General features: G+C 38.2%; 1 protein-coding gene across 2 annotated transcripts in view; it reads left to right on the top strand.

The window, feature by feature from the left end:
• The first annotated feature begins 1,236 nt into the window (after window positions 1–1,236).
• rnf19a (ring finger protein 19A, RBR E3 ubiquitin protein ligase) overlaps window positions 1,237–20,047 on the top strand; it is a 121,776-nt gene continuing 102,965 nt past the window's right edge. The window contains exon 1 of one of the 2 annotated variants that reach the window (XM_028817646.2): window positions 1,237–1,355. The gene's annotated coding sequence lies outside the window, so the exon portion shown is untranslated. Of the gene's footprint in view, window positions 1,503–20,047 lie in introns of both variants that reach the window. The other variant, XM_028817645.2, reaches the window with a different exon arrangement.

Below are 20,047 nucleotides of genomic sequence, written 5' to 3'. Positions count from 1 at the left end.
ATCACATAGACTTGGTTAGATTCAGAACATGCTAGAGCCTAGGCTATCATCCTGTAGTCACCGTAATTCTTATTAGGAAAGGATGCTACAAAATAAGCTGAGCTATAAGAACTTATTTTAATACAGTACTGTATGTATATATTGATTTTTTCATATTGCACGATATTTATGTTTAGTAGGCATTATATTTTGACATGTTATCCATCCATTATCCAGCCCGCTATATCCAAACTACAGGGTCACAGGGGTCTGCTGGTGCCAATCCCACCCAAGCACAGGGCGTAAGGCAAGAAACAAACCCCAGGCAGGGTGCCAGCCCACCGCAGGGCGCACACACACCAAGCACACACTAGGGTCAATTTAGGATCGCCAATGTACCTAACCTGCATGTCTTTGGACTGTGGGAGGAAACCGGAGTACCCGGAGGAAACCCAGGACACAGGGGAGAACATGCAAACTCCACGCAGGGAGGACCCTGGAAGCGAACCGGGTCTCCTAACTGCGAAGCAGCAGCGCTACCCACTGCGCCAACGTGCCGCTTTTGAAACGTTATTTTATGTTATATTTTAACTGCGTCACGGCTGTAATTGAGCACAGTCCTCATAATTTTGAAAATCGGACATGTACTATCCATTTTCTTGCAATTTTCTTTTAAAAAATCCCATTCAGCTTTAGCAACTGCCTTCTGATAATACTGTTAAAAAGAAGACGGAGTAGGTGTACAGATGGAAGGTATTAACTACAAAAATGTTATGTTACCAAATTAGTTTTAATTTCTTTAACTCTGTACCTTGAATTTACGTATACTGTATTAATTTTACTACTAGAGTGTTGTTTTGTACTATTATGTCTACATCACCTTATAGCGTGGTATGTTTTAAATACTAAACACTATGAAAGATGTTGTGCTAGGACAAAAATCAATTGACGAGGAATTAATTTCTTCTTCTTCTGTAAGTTCCCGATTTACTGAATTTAATACAATAATAGTTTGCAAATAAAGTTATTTATTTCCATATCCAACGTGCTGGTTTTATGCTTCTGAAGCAGAGATGACATTTTAGCAGAAATGCATGCTAAATCCATAGAATGTTTGAGCGGATTAAATAACTATTATTACACTCCCATATGGGGAACATTGTTTAAATACGCTCTGTTAGGGCTTCCTTTATATCGCGAGATCACACCGTCGCTTACGAAAGCAGTTCTCGCGAGAGGAATTCAACGTAGTTTCGAGCTGTTGAATGCGAGACAAAACGAGGAGGACGCCAATAGGAGTGGTCGGTTAGTTGAGTAGACTGAGATAGAGGAATTCGACGAAAGGACAAGAAGTCGGATTGGGAAGAATTTTAAAGGTTAAAGAAGTGACCATAATACTTAAAAATACTGTTCAGGAGGGAAATATTTCTGATGGAATTAACATTTTACACTGCGAGATAAAAAGCTGCTCTCTTGGGAAAATTCGTTTTGTCTTTTGTGTGTGTGTGTTTGATCATAAGAAGGTAAGGGATTTTGATCCTATTTTCTGCGCTCTCAGTTTTGGTGTTATGGTCCTCAGGCCTTTCTTTCTACCCTTAGGTGCACAGTAGCAGTATTGATTTTAAGAAACAAATGAACGGAGCAGTTTTAGGCCTGTACTTTCCCCCGTTGGCTAAGTACACAGTGTGACGTTGTGCTTAGTGTATGTGTAGTCATCAGCTGAGAATGTTTCGCCTTAATGTGATACTGACGATATGTGGGGACAATTCGACTTATTTGTAAGAAACAACATGTCCCTGTTTAGAGGTATTGTAACGATCACGTAGGTTAACACTTTACAAACCTCGGTAGATGTACAGTACTGAGTCGTAGTCTGGGAACTTTAGGGATTGGGAGGGGGAAGGGATTATAAAGAGTGTTGCTTAGGAGTGTTTGACGGGTAGTATTTTGGTAAGGTAATGAAAAGTTAATATTTTGGATATTTTACGTGCCATCGTAAAAATAACGTAAAATATCGTTATTTATCTCCCTGACAGTCGCCGAATTAGCGCTGGGAAAGGCGTCGGCTGTAATCTACTACCGGTGTGTGGGTTTTGTTGATCATTTCAGTAATGCGTGTTCGAGAGACGTGACGTACGTAGTTAAACATAACTTTGATAATTTGGGAAATTCCGATTGAATTAAACTAAACGTCGTAGCGAAACAGTAATCGGAAGTCCTTTAAAAAGATCACTCCTGACTACTGTACTTTTTGATGTTCGCCAGTAAATTGAAACGACCTTCAATAGCATGCTTTGGTGATTTATGACAAATACCCGTGAACACAATGGATTGAATGGTTACTTATCAAGAGGAACATTTGTATTTGATGTGACGGAAATCTTAAATGGTTGCTTGTGTTCAGGCGTTTTCCGTAACGAGCAGTGCCCCTTTTTTCTCTGGTTTATATCCGTCTGTAAACTTGTCCCGAAGTTTGTGCTGTCGGATTGTGTGAAATCGAGGGGATTATTATCCAATGTTGTTTTCAGCACAATTTCCGTAAATTGTTTGGCGAAGTCTACGTAGGTGTAGACGGACGATTTTTTACTTTCATTTTGCAAATAGAAGCTATTCGAGTTATTACAGATTCTGTACACTTGATGACTGTGGTGACGCTGAATTCCTAGTTTTCGTGACAGTGCAAACGTTTAGTTGCTTAGCGATTTAATAATATTATAATCAAAATAAAGTATAAAAACCTATGACTGCGTAAAAGCAACGGTGACGTCAATATCAAGTAACGACCGCAGGCTTTTAAAAATGGTAGTTGTAAGTTCTTTGGTCATATATCTTTAATTTCCTAGGCAATAAAATATAATTTTAATTGGATTGGCCTAGTGATCACAACGTTTAGCCATGCTACTTCACAGCTTTTCTTCTTAGTGACGCATCTGGTTATTAGTATTGTGGATTTTGCACGTTCCACCCTTGTTTATGTACACTCCTGTGCTCCCTTCATATCACGTACAGTGTTGTTTTTTTCTGACTTTTGTCCAGGGCTGTTTATATATAAAATTTTTGATCTTGCAGGAAATGCTAACTGAAAACTGTGCATAGCAACACACAACTTTTTTTTTTCTTTGCTTACTGTAACAGCCAGGCATAGAGAAGACTGTGGTATTTGCCAGTATATTAAACAAAATGGAGTACTGAGCTGAGAAAAAGGAATTAGAGGAGTCATCCTGTGAATTTAGAAAATGGCAAAAAAAGTTTCTTCAGTGAATTCAGATTTTTTTTTGTTCTTTAATTAAAACGATTATTGCTTGTCTGTGTCTGGACAGTGAGTGAGCTTGTTAAGTACTGTAGCTTACATTTTCATCTAGAAAAAGAAGAAATAAAGAAAAAAACTATTGTTGGTTAGTAAACAATTGGCTTGCTAACTCGAGCAAAATTTGTCGGCTTTACTTATAAACATGTTAAGCAGGTTAGCATTGTACCTTCTTGGTAAAAATCTTATGGACATTTGATAGACTTGTGGCCTTTTTATAGGTTAGTACTGTGGGTTTTTTTTTTTTTATTTTATTTATTAATTTTATAGTAATCATTCCATACGAATAGATCAATTTATAACAAAAAAAAATTGGAGACAAATCAAACCCCGCCCCTGAGAAGGAGAGCTTAGCCAAGGGAGAATTGCTTAGGGCTTTTTAATAAGGCAACAATAAACAAAAGAAAGGAAGAAATATATATAGGTAAATAAAAAATGGAGAGGGGAAATAAATGCGGTAATAGTTATTTCTCTTATTCTAAAATAATATTGATTAGATCCTGCCAGGTTTTGAAAAAATTCTGTACATATCCTCTGAGAATTTCATTTTTTCCAATTTCAAATAATATAAAACATCGGTTTCCCACTGAGTTATCAGAGGAGAGTTAGGATTCTTCCAATTTAACAAAATAAGTCTGCGTGCCAAAAGTGTAGTGAATGCAATCACCGTTTGCTTGTCCTTCTCCATTTCAAGTCCGTCTGGAAGAACATCGAACACAGCTGTTAATTGGTTAGGAGGAATTGTGATACCAAGGCTGTCTGAAAGGCACTTCAAAATTTTGGTCCAAAATGATGTTAGTTTGGTGCAGGCCCAAAACATGTGACCCAGTAAGGCAGGAGCTTGGTTGCAGCGTTCGCAGGTTGGATCTTGCCCTGGAAACATTTTGGACAGTGTTTGATTTTGCTGGTGAATATATAACATTAAACAAGCATCGGAGATTGGAAGATAGGTGTAGGCCTTTAATAAATCCAGTTTGATCCTGTGATATTACCGAGGGCAGCACTTTATCCATCCTTCTAGCTAGAATTTTTGAGGGTATCTTAACATCATTATTCAGGAGTGAAATTGGTCTGTATGATGCTCATTGTAACAAGTCCTTACAGTAATCCCTCGCTATATCGCGCTTCGACTTTCTCGGCTTCACTCTATCGCGGATTTTATATGTAAGCATATTTAAATATATATCGCGGATTTTTTTATATATTTTTATTTTATTAATTTTCATTGTAATCATTCCATACAAACAGATCCATTTATAACCCAACAAATTTGAAAACAAATCAAACCCCATCCCTGAGAAGGAGAGCTTAGCTAAAGGAAAATTTCTTTAAGCTTTTTAATAAGGCAACATTAGACAAAAGAAGGGGAGAAGTAAATATCTATATAAATAAGAGATGGAGAAGGGAGTTAAATACAATAATAGTTAATTCTCTTATTCTAAAATAATATTGATTAAATCCTGCCAAGTTTTGAAAAAATTTTGTACAGATCCTCTAACTGAAAATTTGATTTTTTCCAATTTCAAATAATATAAAACATCAGTTTCCCACTGACTTATAAGAGGAGAATTAGGATTCTTCCAATTTAACAAAATAAGTCTGCGTGCCAAGAGTGTAGTGAATGCAATCACCGTTTGTTTGTCCTTCTCCAATTCAAGTCCATCTGGAAGGACACCAAACACAGCTGTTAGTGGGTTAGGAGGGATTGTGATACTAAGGCTGTCTGAGAGGCACTTAAAAATTTTTGTCCAAAATGATGTTAGTTTGGTGCAGGCCCAGAACATGTGACCCAGTGAGGCAGGAGCTTGGTTGCAGCGCTCGCAGGTTGGATCCTGGGCTGGAAACATTTTGGACAGTTTTAAGCGAGACAGATGAGCTCGATATATAATTTTTAGTTGAATAATTCTATGCTTTGCGCATATAGAACTCGAGTGAATTCTCTGCTTTGCTACCTTCCACTCCTTTTCTGATATATTGATTAAGAGATCTTCTTCCCAATGTCCTCTTGGATCTTTGAAAGGTAGGGACTCTAATAAGATTTTATATATTGCGGAAATAGTGTTTGTTTCCTCGGAATTGAGCAGTATTTTTTCCAGCATTGTGGAGGGTGCAAGGTGGGGGAAATCGGGCAATTTCTGTTTAACAAAATTTCTAATTTGAAGATAGTAAAAGAAATGTGTAGCTGGGAGGTTAAATTTTGAACGTAATTGTTCAAAAGATGTAAATATGTTGTCTATATAAAGATCTCTGAGCATTTTAATCCCAAAACTTTTCCAGGTATTAAAAACTGGATATACTTGCGAAGGTTGAAAGAGGTGGTTCCCTTGCAAAGGTGCCACTGATAAAAGATTTTCCATCTTAAAATGCTTCCTAATTTGGTTCCATATTCTGAGTGAGTAAAGCACAATTGGGTTATTAGTATATTTGCGATAACTTTCATTTATTGGAGAGCAAAGCAGGGAATATAAAGAAGTACTACAGGATTTTACTTCTATTGCAGACCAAGCCTGTGTATGTGCATTTATTTGTGTCCAGGTTTTTATGGCTTGTATGTTTGCTGCCCAGTAATAAAACTGAAAATTAGGTAAAGCCATGCCACCTTCTGCCTGAGGTCTTTGTAGGGTCGCTCTTCGGATACGTGGGTGTTTTGAGTTCCAAATGAATGAGGTTATTATTGAATCTAACTGTTTAAAAAACGATTTATTGATATATATTGAAATGTTTTGAAATAAAAAGAGAAGTTTAGGAAGGATATTCATCTTAACACTGTTAATTCTTCCGGCTAGAGTGAGATGAAGGGTTGACCATCTATGCAAGTCTTGCTTAATTTTTTCCATACAGACGCCAAAATTTTGTTGATAAAGAGCTTTATGTTTACTTGTGATATTTACCCCTAGGTATTTAAACTGATCTGCTATGGTAAAAGGTAGGGTGTCTAATTTAATATTATATGCTTGTGAGTTCACTGGAAAGAGTATACTTTTATTCAGATTAATTCTAAGACCAGATATCTTTTGAAATTCTGTTAGTGCTGTTAAAACAGCAGGGACAGTGTTTTCTGGGTCCGATATATATAAGACCATATCATCTGCATATAGAGAAATTTTCTGTTCCAGTCCTTCTCTGACAATCCCCTTTATCTGATGAGAATTTCGGCAGTGAACCGCCAGTGGTTCAATAGCGATTGCAAACAACAGTGGCGACAAGGGACATCCTTGTCTGGTACCACGTTCTAGTTTAAAGTAGTCTGAGCAAATTTTATTAATACAAACTGAAGCTTCTGGACTGGTATACAGTAGTTTAATCCAAGCACAAATATTCGGGCCAAACCCAAATTTCTCCAATGCAGTGAAAAGGTAATTCCATTCGATCATGTCAAATGCCTTTTCTGCGTCTAATGATAGTAATATCTCTGGGGTGTTTGATTTTGCTGGTGAATATATAACATTAAACAAGCGTCGGAGATTTGAAGATAGATGTCGGCCTTTAATAAATCCAGTTTGATCTTGTGATATTACTGAGGGCAGCACTTTCTCCATCCTTCTAGCTAGGATTTTTGAGAGTATCGCGGATTTTTTGCTGGTTCGCGGATTTCTGCAGACAATGTGTCTTTTAATTTCTGGTACATGCTTCCTCAGTTGGTTTGCCGAGTTGATTTCATACAAGGGACGCTATTGGCAGATGGCTGAGAAGCTACCCAACCAGAGCACGTATTACATATTAAATAAAACTCCTCAAATATATTGTGAGCACGGGGGATGTTCGCACCCCTAGAGGATATGGCTGCTCCTCAAAAAACGCTGAAAGATTACTTTCACATTGCTGCCATCCTTGCTGGGCTTACATGTGGCTGCTTTGTCAAACGATATGCTTCCTGCACGGTGTTTCGCATACTTAAAAGATCAAACAGCACGTATTGATTTTTGATTGTTTATTTTTCTCTCTCTGTTGCTCTGACATTCTTTGCTCCTGACGGAGGGGGTGTGAGCAGGGGGGCTGTTCGCACACTGGCCTAGAGGATACGGACGCTCCTCTAAAAAATGCTGAAAGATTACCTTCACATTGCTCTCTTCCTTGCAGCTGCTTTATACGGCGGTGCTTCGCATACTTGAAAGCCAAACATTATCGGTATACAGTTTCAAGTACACACTACTTCAACCACGGCAAAAAGCGTCAAAGCCTTTCCTGTACGGACCTCGCATTTCAGAAACAGTTTCATCCAAAGAACTGTAAACGCACTCAATCAGTCCATCAAGTACTCCTTGTAGATCTGTTTGTACTTATAAGTACAATCACCTCACTGTAAACTTACACTACAGTTATAATACTGCACAACCTGCGCTACTTTATAAAGCGCGTATGATGACAATATCATTTTTAAGATGAAATGCAGCAAAATATGTTGCTTATAGTATACAGATAAAACTTGAACTTAAATTATTAACAATACAGATTATTTAAATGAAACATGTGAGGACATGGTGCCGCAGCGTATAGCTAGTTCAAGGATAACTCCTGCCTTGCGCTGTATTCTTGCTGGTGATGACGCGACACTTGAAGGATAGATGAACAGAATAATTAAACATGTACTACGAAGATATTTCAACGTTCCTTAAAAGTTTTGAAGAATCGGCGTTCTAAGCTTACAAATGGCTTAACGTCTATTACAGAGCTGATTGTGTGGCAATTGGAGAAAGAAAAGTATGGACAGGAATTGGAGGTTAGTACGTTTGAAAGAGACAGTACTGCTGTAATAAATTATTTCATCGAAGGTCGCACATGGTGCAGCAAGCCTCTTGCGTGAGATATGAACAATCACTGCGCCACCGTGTTCCCATGTTTAATAACATGTATACATCTCAGTATTTTAATTATTCAGAGAGCTGTAATATCTCGAATGTAATGCATTCTGTGTCCTGTCGGAGAAAGAGAAAGAACGGAAGCACGTAGTGATTCACACACACAGAACAAAGCATTTAACGTGCTACTTGAGAAACTAGTAAAATACAGTAATCCCTCCTCCATCGCGGGGGTTGCGTTCCAGAGCCACCCGCGAAATAGGAAAATCCGCGAAGTAGAAACCATATGTTTATATGGTTATTTTTAGAACGTCATGCTTGGGTCACAGAGTTGCGCAGAAACACAGGAGGTTGTAGAGAGACAGGAACGTTATTCAAACACTGCAAACAAACATTTGTCTCTTTTTCAAAAGTTTAAACTGTGCTCCATGACAAGACAGAGATGACAGTTCTGTCTCACAATTAAAAGAATGCAAACATATCTTCCTTTTCAAAGGAGTGCAAAGCAAGCAGTCAAAAAAAAAATCAATAGGGCTTTTTGGCTTTTAAGTATGCGAAGCACCGCCAGTACAAAGCTGTTGAAGGCGGCAGCTCACACCCCCTCTGTCAGGAGCAGGAAGAGAGTGAGAGAGAGAGCCACAGAAAAACAAAGTCAAAAATCAATACGTGCCCTTTGAGCTTTTAAGTATGCGAAGCACCATGCATCATGTCCTTCAGGAAGCAGCTGCACACAGCCCCCCTGCTCACACCCCCCTACGTCAGCGCAAGAGAGAGAGAGAGAAAGTAAGTTGGGTTTCTTTTCAGCCATCTGCCAATAGCGTCCCTTGTATGAAATCAACTGGGCAAACCAACTGAGGAAGCATGTACCAGAAATTAAAAGACCCATTGTCCGCAGAAACCCGCGAAGCAGCGAAAAATCCGCGATATATATTTAAATATGCTTACATATAAAATCCGCGATGGAGTGAAGCCGCGAAAGGCGAAGCGCGATATAGCGAGGGATCACTGTAAATGATTTTAAGATGAAGTTTATGATGTTCTACTTTAATGGCAAAATAAACTATGTGATTAAAGTGGAAATTTCGAGATTAAAGTTGACATTTCGTGCTTTTTTCCCACTGTGTGCCTGTGTTTTTTGTTTGTACCCTAATACACTTTCATATGACACTCAGACGGTGGGCTACGACTTGCCTTTTCACGGCGACTTTGATATGTGATTTCTTTTTTATTTCGGGCACTGTGCGACTTTGTGAATGTGATCTTTCGAGTTTTTCCGACACTCTGTCACTCGATCAACTTTCTTTTGTTGATTATACCACTGTTTAAACCAACAAATAGTACGTTTTTCCTTTGCCTCCACTTGGTATTCGCTGAAATTCTTATATTTTCCCCTGTGCTTTTCTCATTGTCTTTTCAGAGAAGGCTATTTATATTGATTTGCTTATTCAAAGAGGCGTAATTCTGGGAGGAGTTGGGGCGGGACAGAAGGCGCGTGCACGTGCGTTACTTTTCACGCTGATCGGGATTTATGTAGTGGAAGAACGTGAAAGTATGCGTGCGCAAAGATTCCTGCATCTGGATTTTTCTGTGCGTACGCACAATCCCGCTTTTGTGCTTACGCCATGTTATAGTGTGAGTTCTACGCACGGCGTTATACATGAGGCCCATGGTTTCTACTAAGCGGATTTTCACCTTTTGCGGGGGGTTCTGGAACGCAACCCCTGCGATCGAGGAGGGATTACTGTATTTTGTTTAGGAAAGACGGTGATTAATGCTTGACGAAATGTTTGAGGTAGTATTTGGTTGTATCTAGCTTCTGTAAATGTTGCCAATAAGAGGAGAGCTAGCTAAGTAGAGAATTTCTTATAAAATTCTACGGGGTAACAATCCGGGCCTGCTGATTTCCCGCTTTGAAGTGACTTTATAGCATCTAGTAATTCTGTTAGCGTCAGAGGTTTATCCAGTTCCTCATCACTTAAAGCATCTATTTGTGGTGTCTGTAATGTATCCAGAAATGCATTAGATTTTGTGTTGTCTTCTTTGAACTCAGTAGAATATAAGGATTTATTATAATCTCTAAATGCGTGCATTATATTTTTATGCTCAATGATTTCTTCTCCATTCGTGTTGGTGATTACTGGTATTGCATTGCGAATTTCTTGTTTGTGAATTTGTTGAGCTAAAAGCTTATTAGCTTTTTCTCTGTGTTCATAGTAATGATGTCTTGACATATAAATAAGTTTGTTCAGTTTCTTTAGTTGTTAAGATAAGTTCTGTATGCAGGGGCCTGCCTTTTCCTATGAAGAGCTTCACTTGGACGCCTGGCTTGTTCTTCATCTATTCTAGTAATTTCGCTTCTTAGCTCTGACACTTTCTTGGTTTCTAATTTATTTCTGTGGGAAAGATATGAAATAATCTGTCCTCTTAAGAAGGCCTTTTGAGTTTCCCAGAGTGTTCCTGCAGAAAGCACTGTGGGCGTGTTTGTGTCTAGGAAAAAGCTGATTTGTTTGGATATAAATTCTGTGCAGTTCTCGTCTGCCAATAGAAGAGGGTTAAGACGCCATCTGCGAGGTTAGTGTGAGGGGCTTAATGGTTTTAGCTCCAAGACTAGAGGAGCATGGTCGGAGATAACAATTGTGTCGTATTTGCCCGATTTAATCGTAGGCAGAAAATTATTATCTATAAAAAATAATCAATTCTTGAGTAGCTATAATGCACTGGTGAGTAGAACGAATATGTTCTTGAGTTTGGGTTAAGAAACCTCCAGGGGTCTGATAAGTTGTGATCATTTAAAAACTGTGTAATTGTCTTTGCAGTGTTAGATGTCGTCCCCCTTGTCACAGGAGTCCTATCTAAGAGTGGATTTAAAACACAATTAAAGTCCCCAGCCATTATAATTTTGAGTGTTCACATTGGGTATGGATGCAAATAGATTTTGCATGAATTCCTTATCGTCGACATTGGGTGCATAAATATTTATCAAAATAATTTTACTGTTAAATAAGTTGCCCATGACCATCAGATATCACCCTTCAGGGTCCGATACTACATCTGATGCTACAAATGGGACTGTTCTGTGTATGAGAATTCCCACCCCTCTAGTTTTCTTTATAAAGCTAGAATGGAACATTTAGCCAGTCCATTCTTTTTGTAGTCTGAACTGATCCTTGCTTAGTAAGTGGGTCGCCTGTAAAAATACTATTTTAGCGCTAAGCCTGTTAGGTGAGAGCATACTTTCTTTCTCTTTAATTCATGATTCAGGCCTTTAACATTCCAGCTCACAAAGTTAACTGTCCCATCATGGAGACATTGATTCTGAGTTTTTAATGTTATTTTATAGTCTTATCTGATAGTGAGGCAGTTTTAATCTTAATTTCAAAATTCCCCATGAGTTATTGCATTTTAGCCTATTGTTGCATTGATATTTATAGTTATAGGGATTAGAAGAATAGATTAAATATAGCCTGCTCTCCTTCTCTCCCCCGTTTATCCCCCCACCCCCCCATTTTGCCTCCCCACATGAGGCTTGATCCCACTTCGCGATGTCCCAGTCCTCTGACATACAAAGAAACAGAGCACATCCAAAACAAAACAAACCCCACCCCGCAGCGGCATTAGAGAATTAAAACAAAGATATCTATTGCAGCTGAATTCTAAATACTCTGCCGAAAATGTAATCATTAACAGTCTTTAAGCTTAAAATAATCTTCAGCAATTTTAAGATATTAAGAAAATAAAAGAATGAACCCTGGTAATGATTTTAAAAAGTAGTCTAGGATAAACATAGTAAATCCTAATGTAATAGTATAAATGAAATAGTAATGTAATAGTAGAAATAGCAATAAACCAAGAGTATGAAGTTAAACAGTCTACTTTAAGATAGTAAAAAAACCAAAAAAAAAACCAAACCCTACTTTAATTACTTCCACACTTCACACTCATGTCTATAACTGTAATTAAGACATAAACATATAATGTCCAAGTAAAGAAAAGGATGTATAATTATAATACCAGTCTCTTTAAATTGGATCCGACAGCAGATGATAGGTCCTTCCCATGTCTTGACAAAATATGGCTCCTTATTAATTTTCAAAAGAGTGTCGGAAACAACTTCTTTAGTTCCTTTTCTGCTTCCTCCTTGCTTGAAAATCCAAAATATTGGTCTTGAACTTCCACTTTCAGTTTGGCGGGATACAAGAGGCTGTATTTGATATCGGCTTTCTGTAGCAACTTTTTAATGTTAAAGTAGGCTGCGCGTTTTGCAGCTGTTAATGGTGAGAAGTCGGGGAAAATACGAATAAGATTATTTTCAAATATAATCTCTTGCTTGTGTCTGAGAAGTGCCATCACATCAAGCTTACATCGTAATCGCTCGAAACGGACTATAAAAGACCTAGGTTTAAAGGTGCTTGATCTGTATATGCGATAAGCTGCTGCAACCTCAGTGTTGAGTTTAAAATCATCTCCAATTATTTTAGAGAGTAATTCTACTGCAAATTTCACTGGGCTTGAGCTTTCTCATTTCTCAGGTATACCCTCAATTCTTATATTATTTCTTCTGCACCCATCTTCCAGGGCCGCAAGTCTGTCTCCCGAGTTTTTTGCATTCGGAATTTGCAGCTGTAGGTTTTTCATCGGCGTTAGACGCCAATTGTTCCGCTGTTTCGACTCGAGCCGTGAATGCCTGCTTAACGTCATCCAGCTGATCTGTAACGTCATTAATCTGGTCGGCAAGCATTTTCAGTTTGGATCTATTTTCTTCGATGTGTTCCTATAATTTCTCCAACATGCCTTTAAAGTTCATGTGAAAATGTTTAAATAGACGCATTTCCCGGTCTTTGTTATCCTTTTTAAGCTCGTTCTTAAGCTCATTCTTGTTATCCTTCTTAAGCTCATTTATGGCCGTAGCCATGGCTCTTAAGCTCATTTATGGCCGTAGCCATGGCTCTTAAGCTCATTTGTGGCCGTAGCCATGGCGGCGGCCAGTGTAGCAATCATCTCTTTCAGTTCAGACAGTTCGCTTCGGATTTCGTGCTCCGCGAGTGGAAATGCAGATCCTGTTACAGCAGGTGCTGCGGGCTCGCAATGAGTAGATGAGAGCACATCCTGCAGGGCCTTTTCTAGTCTCGAATGATCCTCAGAAATCGCGATCCATCGTGACCTGTATCACTTGCACCTTCGCTCCCATTTTCACTCTCGACTGGAGACGATACAATGGAGTGGGGTACTAGGAAATCTGCGCAATCGTCTGCCTGTTCCAGGTCAGTCTCCGAGAGGCCATACCTTGCACTTGGGCCGGATGTCTGTCCAGACTTTGAAGCAGCTTTAAGTTTCTTTTCCGGTTCTTTCTAACTTTTCTTCTTGTTACTCATGCTTGTATATTGTAGTGGAAGTTCCTTGTCGGGTTAAATACAGGATACCTCTAAATAATATGAAATATGTGGGAAAATAAAGCCGCTGTTAGCGGAGCTCTGCTTCAGACGTCCATCTCCTATAACGGACAAGACCAATGTGCCGTGTTTGTTGTTTCTTACCAAAACATATACTGTAGGACACACACAAAGAAATAATTACTGCATGATGCATATTTACATTTATACAGTTAAGCATTGTTTAACTGTCAATATCAATTAATTGAACCTGTGTGAGAATGTGTTTTTTTTTTTTTTTTTTTTTTTTTTGTTAGACAAATAGTAGTAAAAAAAATTTTATTAAATTTTGTTGCGATATGTACATTACAGGAGAAATTAATATGACCGGTTGTAATTATGAGAAGCTTTTTATTTTCTTTAATGTCATGTGTTATGGGTAAATATTTTTTTCTTCTTTTTTATTAAAGTACTAGGGGGCTTTGCCCCCTGCTCGCTTCGCTCACCAACCCCTGTGTTTGGTTTTCCGGATACACACTTTTAAGATTTTCTTTTCTTTGAATTGTTGCTGTTTATTAGTTTCACTTTTATTTCAGAACTTCTGTAAAAACAATATTTGTAATCTTGCAAGTCCCAATATGCTGAATCTTTTTAATGAGGTCAGGACAGGTTTCTCTGTTTGGAATTTCAGCACAGACAAAACGATCTATATCATCAGCAGTTAATAATTTTTTTTTACAAAGTAAAAAATTAAGTAGAGTTCTGCATTGGACTCCTGTCTGTAAAGTCGTGCTATTTTCCTGTCACAGTTCCAGAAGTACATGGGGTTACCAAGGTGATACCCCAGCTTTTGTCTAGGTTTTTGTACAAGGGCTAGACAGAACGTTTTTGACTCCTGGGGTAAATTTAGCTTTTTAAATAAGCAGACAGATAAATATATATACACTAACAAAGTAACCAATAAATGCATGTGCGGTAAACTCCGTTTTTGAAATTCTCAAGATTCTTTATTTGTCACATGCATAGTTTTACAGGACAACACGCAGTGAAATGCATCCTGATCCGCTTATCAAAAACTCTGCAAAGTTGTAAACGTCTTTATGAAATTCTACTTTGTCATTTTACTCATTGTCTTTTAATTCTGAGCTGTACAGTACAATACATACAACAGAATAAATCCTCAAATAAAAATTCTAGTACGGAGTAGAATTTCACATTAGATGATATCACATAATATGATTTGGATTTGTTTTAAGTCCTGGAGACCTCATTCATCAAGCTGCCGCCCCCATTTTGCCATTCCACATCTGAAATAGCGCTAATCCGATGAAAGGACCCCTCATTCCCACGTCCCCATTCATCAGGGATGACTTTACCTTAGGCAGGCAATCTACAATTTAAAGAGATTATTTTCTTGTGAATTGTTACATATGCGTTATTTTCACTTTTACTTTAAAAACTTCTGTAAAAACAATACTTGTTTCTTTATTTCCTGCCCAGCGCGTGGTTACATCTCTCTTCACAGATGTATAATGCTGCTCGTGTTGTGAAGGGTGTTGCAGCTGAACGTACGCTAAGGATATGCCTTTGGATCATTTGCTGTCTTTTTGCTGCTTGCTAGCTGCCTCTTCTGTCTGTCGCATGTCGTTGTTTTAAGAGCTCAGAGCACATGATGCTTGCCTGCCAAAAGCAATCCAACAACTACTAGCTTAGAGGTCTGTTGACTTGTTTTAAATGTTGGCTCACTGCCTGGTCTCGCGTGACGTTGTAAAAGCAATACCTGTCTTTTATTTCTGGCTGCGGGCGTTGCTGAATTCTCTCTTGCAGGATGTATAACGCTGCTCGCGTTCATTTGGGTTAGCTGCTGTCATGCTGCCCTTCGATCTTTTTAAAGCCTGTACAGCCGCTGTTCTTTTTGCTTCGGCCCTGGGACAATCTCTTGGCACCAAGTCTCATGTTTACGGTCCCCGCGACTCGCACCGTGGCAAGTCTCCTTGGTCTCGCGGGTCTTTTAAATGTCTTTCGAGATTATCATGTATCGTAGCCTTGCATTTGCTTTCCATTCCAGGATTTTCTTTTATATATAGAGAGATGTATTTTAATGGAATTTCATTATGTTAAAAAAATAACAGGTAACTCATGTTGTCTATAGTTTAATTATAAAAATACCATAGTTAACACTTAAATATATAATTTAAGTTTTTATACATTTGATTATGCAGAATCTTAGTGTTAAGTTTTTTTTAAAGAGAAAGAAAATTGATATCTGAATCAGCCAATCCAGTAACAAAGTCTGTAATCGGTATTGACACTAGGGCAGGGCAATATGGCCAAAAATATTTATCACGATATATATTTGAACATTTGCGATAACGATATAACTGACAATATGATAGACGCGAGACAAAATACTTTACAACTCCACAACTTTATTAGTGCAAAAAAACCCCTTCAATTTATTTTCACTTAAACAAGCAGCTGTTTTTATGTGCATTAAAGCTATATAAAAATTTAACAGTGCAAATGCAAATTCCTTGCTGACAGTTTATCCAAAAGGCATTTCCAGTGGAAATGGGCTGACTTTTCTTGAGCATAACCATGTATAATATCCACAAAACTTAAAAAGAGTTGCTTTGCAACATAAAACTGCTGTGTGCCAAATAAATAAGTCAAATAATAAAATTGCACAAACTCTTGAGTAAAAACAAAACAAAACAAACAAAAAACATGGATAAATTATTGTTACTGCTCATGGAAGTTTTCTACTGTACATTTCAAGTTTTAAGATTCTTTGTCAGAAACACTAACATGTTCACAGATGTGGGCTTAAGGGAGGACCTTTGACAAGTTACAACGTTTCCACCTGTGCTGAACAACCTTTCAGATGCAGAGCTAGTTGCTGGAATGCAGTGGTATTTCCTAGCTAATCTGCTGATGTGGGGAAAGTTTACTGTGTGAACTTTCCACCACAAAAGAGGATCACACTCACTGTCTTAAAAGGAAACACAGTTCATTACTTGATGCCAATATTAATGCAGTGTGGAATGTGATATTTAAGTTTTATGTATAACACACACACACACACACATTATATATATATATATATATATATATAGATAGATATATAATATATATATATAGATAGATATATAATATATATATAGATAGATATAGATAGATATAGATATATATATATATATATATATATAGAGATAGAGATATAGATATATATCTTGCAGCACAACTGCCCACATCCAGCCTGCCTGTTCATTTTTAAAGACAACTAAAGATTAATTAAAACAGTATTATTACCATCATATAAACTAATGCAAGAAATGCTTAATCTGACATTATAATTAACTTACCTATTGCAATGTGCAGGCGATGTCCGAAGCATGAAAGTCTGGTCCAGTTGTTGAGTGCGACGGCTTTCACAACGTTGGCCCCGTTGTCAGTCGTCACACACACTTGTTTTTCCTCCGGAAGATTCCACGAGCTGAGGAACTCTCTTAAGCCTTTGGCTATATTTTCCCCTGTATGGTCCTCGGGGGGGGGGGGGGGGGGGGGGGGGGGACTTGTTTCAGGGCACTTGTTTTGTAGCTTCCAGTCTTTGTCCACGCAGTGTATTGTGAGGCTCATGTAGGGGTCTGATGTTCGGCTTGTCCACATGTCTGTGGTGGATGCAAAAAACTACACTGAAGATAATGCATTTGACACCTCAGTACGGACATCTTCATATAAAGCAGGCAAGGCGACTTTAGAGAAGTATTTCTTGGTGGGCAGCTTGTAGCATGGATCGATCTTTTTAAGCATCTTTGTGAAACCTTCTCTTTCCACACTCTGAATGGGCATCATATCCTTGGCTAAACAATGAATCACTGCATTAGTTAGTTCCCCCCAGCGTTTGCTACTTTTGTCATAAGGCGTGCAGCTATTTAAAGCTACGCCGATTGTTTGTTGAGTCGGCTTCTTTGGTCTCACCACCACGCTAGTTGAAGTGGACGCCTCTTCACGTGCTTTAACAGCTTTGTTGTATTCCAAGTGCTTTTGCTTCAAATGATGAAATAGGTGTGTGGTGTTTCCTCCCTTCGCCGCAACGGCCCACTTGCATGTTCTACAAAAAATTGTGCTTTAACCAAACCAGTTCCACACCACTGAAGTTACACCATTTTTACAAACCAATTCTGGTTCATCTGTTTCATTCAACGATCCAATTTCGCCCTTCTCATTCTCCGTCGCCGCCATGCTTTTTCCGCCATGTACGTATGAAAACAAAGGCACTGCGCATGTGCGTTTTACCCATATTCTATCGCGATTTTTCATTTTCTTATCATTGCCTAACATTGTACCGGTATTACCATGAAAGGTATAATATGGCCCAGCCCTAATTGACACCAAAAAAACCTGAAAGGACCATCTCTAAGAAGAACTAAACTAGAAACGTATTGTAAATGACATTAGAAAGTCACAGAATTTTTGACAATATGTGTACTATTTAGACTGTATAGTAAAAAAATTCAAAGAGCTATTCTTCCTAATTCTTTTGGTTCCCCATTAAACAAAAACAAACAAGAATACTGAACTTCCAAAATATAGTATCTTTAAGACTATGAAGAAAAATGACAAAAAGAAAAACCAAAGAAAATGTGCATCTTCATTGACTTAACAGTGTCTTTGAAGAGGGTTCTCAAACCAAACCCTAAAATACGGCTTACTAAAGAAAGTTTTCACACTTGCCACACTGTTTTTTCAAAATCCTCATTCTGCAGAAATCTGTGTTGTTGGATACTTTTAAAAAAAATATATTCTAATGAAAAACATTATTGTATGAAACAAAGCATCATCCACATGGTATTACGTACGGAATAAGCACCAGAGTGAGATGAATGTACGTTATTTACAATACGTCGGAAAGCGAACAAATAGCACCAGTCAGAAATATCAAGACTGAAATCTTACTGTGAGTCGGAAAGCGAGCAAATACGCAAAGCCAGTCACTCGCACTGGGTCGTTCATGTTTTACATCCATACGGCAGCTCCCCTTCATGTGATGAAAGCAGTTGGCTTTCTCATACTTGGACACTTCTGCAATGTCTTGGCAATTTAAAGAAACATTGGTAAAGAAGGATGCTCAGAGACCAAACGTGCCGCTAGATGGCGCTGCCGTTAACATCGGAATTCTTGGTATGAAAACATCTTGACGTCTTGCGCAATGTTTGAGACGGCCTTGAAATAGACTTTTTTGTGGCATCGGAAGTGGATTTTCGAATGCTATGTCTTTTTTTTGGTGGCATAGGTATATTAGCGAAAAGCAGGACAGTTATAATGTGTCACATGGTATTACGAAAGGAATAAGCACCAGAGTGAGATGAATGTACGTTATTTACAATATGTCGGAAAATGAACAAATAGCACCAGTCAGAAAGACCAAGACTGAAATCTTACTTTGAGTCGGAAAGCGAGCAAATAGCACCACAAATTCGGAAAGCCAGTCATGCGCACTGGGTTGTTCACGTTTTACATCCATACGGCAGTTTCCCTTCGCTCAATGAAAGCAGTTGGCATTCATTTCAACATACAGGGATCAAAAGATCTATAAAATGCTTAGTTTTGCTTACTTATGACTGTAGTATTTATACTTGAAGCTTTTGCCTACTTTCTTCTCCTTTTCTGAAAACTGTGGTGCTGACTGAGACCAACATTTCATGACTCGCTTCGTTAAAATCAAATGGGTTTGATTTTTCCCTTTAGTAGTAGGGATGAGCAGGTTGAATGTGAATGATTAACACTTTGCAGCCTCAGTAATTAAGGAACAAGGTATTTAATCATAAGATCAAAGGTCTTAAATGTTCCATCAGAAATGTTGAACCTAACTGCACTCTTTAAGAAGCAGAAAAAGCTAATGGATTGTTGATAATGTCATGCCCCTTCCTGAACAATCGCCAAATTCTGCACAGAGAAAAGTAATTTGACCCCAATCAGGCAAAGTGTTTCTATGAAGGTAACTTTGTAACAGTGTCTGCATTCACACTTACATGGGCTGCCTTCTTGAATTTCTGAGCAATAATAACTGGTAATTGACTTTCTTGTGAATTAAGCTGCCCAACTTCATCATTTCTTTGGACTCCTTTGTGTTTTAAAGAAACGCTTCTGAAAACGTTCACTTTCATGGATACCTATACCTATATACTTTTTTAATTCGTCATTGATTCAGGATTCCATAATGCAATAAGGCAACAATATGACTTCTGTATTGAATTGTGGTTTATTTGGCTGATGGCTTGTATTTTTGTATATAGCACTTCTAATTTTTTCGCATCTACCTTATTTTTTAGTTGCTATGTTATTTAATGTAAACTACTAGCTTTCTAAAGAATGCTTACATATGCATTTTACAAACCTGAAATGTGCATATACAGTAATCCCTCCTCCATCGCGGGGGTTGCGTTCCAGAGCCACCCGCGAAATAAGAAAATCCGCGAAGTAGAAACCATATGTTTATATGGTTATTTTTATATTGTCATGCTTGGGTCACAGATTTGCACAGAAACACAGGAGGTTGTAGAGAGACAGGAACGTTATTCAAACACTGC

Source organism: Erpetoichthys calabaricus, chromosome 13 (assembly GCF_900747795.2).
Source record: "Erpetoichthys calabaricus chromosome 13, fErpCal1.3, whole genome shotgun sequence".
Taxonomy (NCBI): domain Eukaryota; kingdom Metazoa; phylum Chordata; class Cladistia; order Polypteriformes; family Polypteridae; genus Erpetoichthys; species Erpetoichthys calabaricus.
Note: the sequence above shows the minus strand (reverse complement) of the source record. Positions and strands in the feature narration are given on the sequence as shown.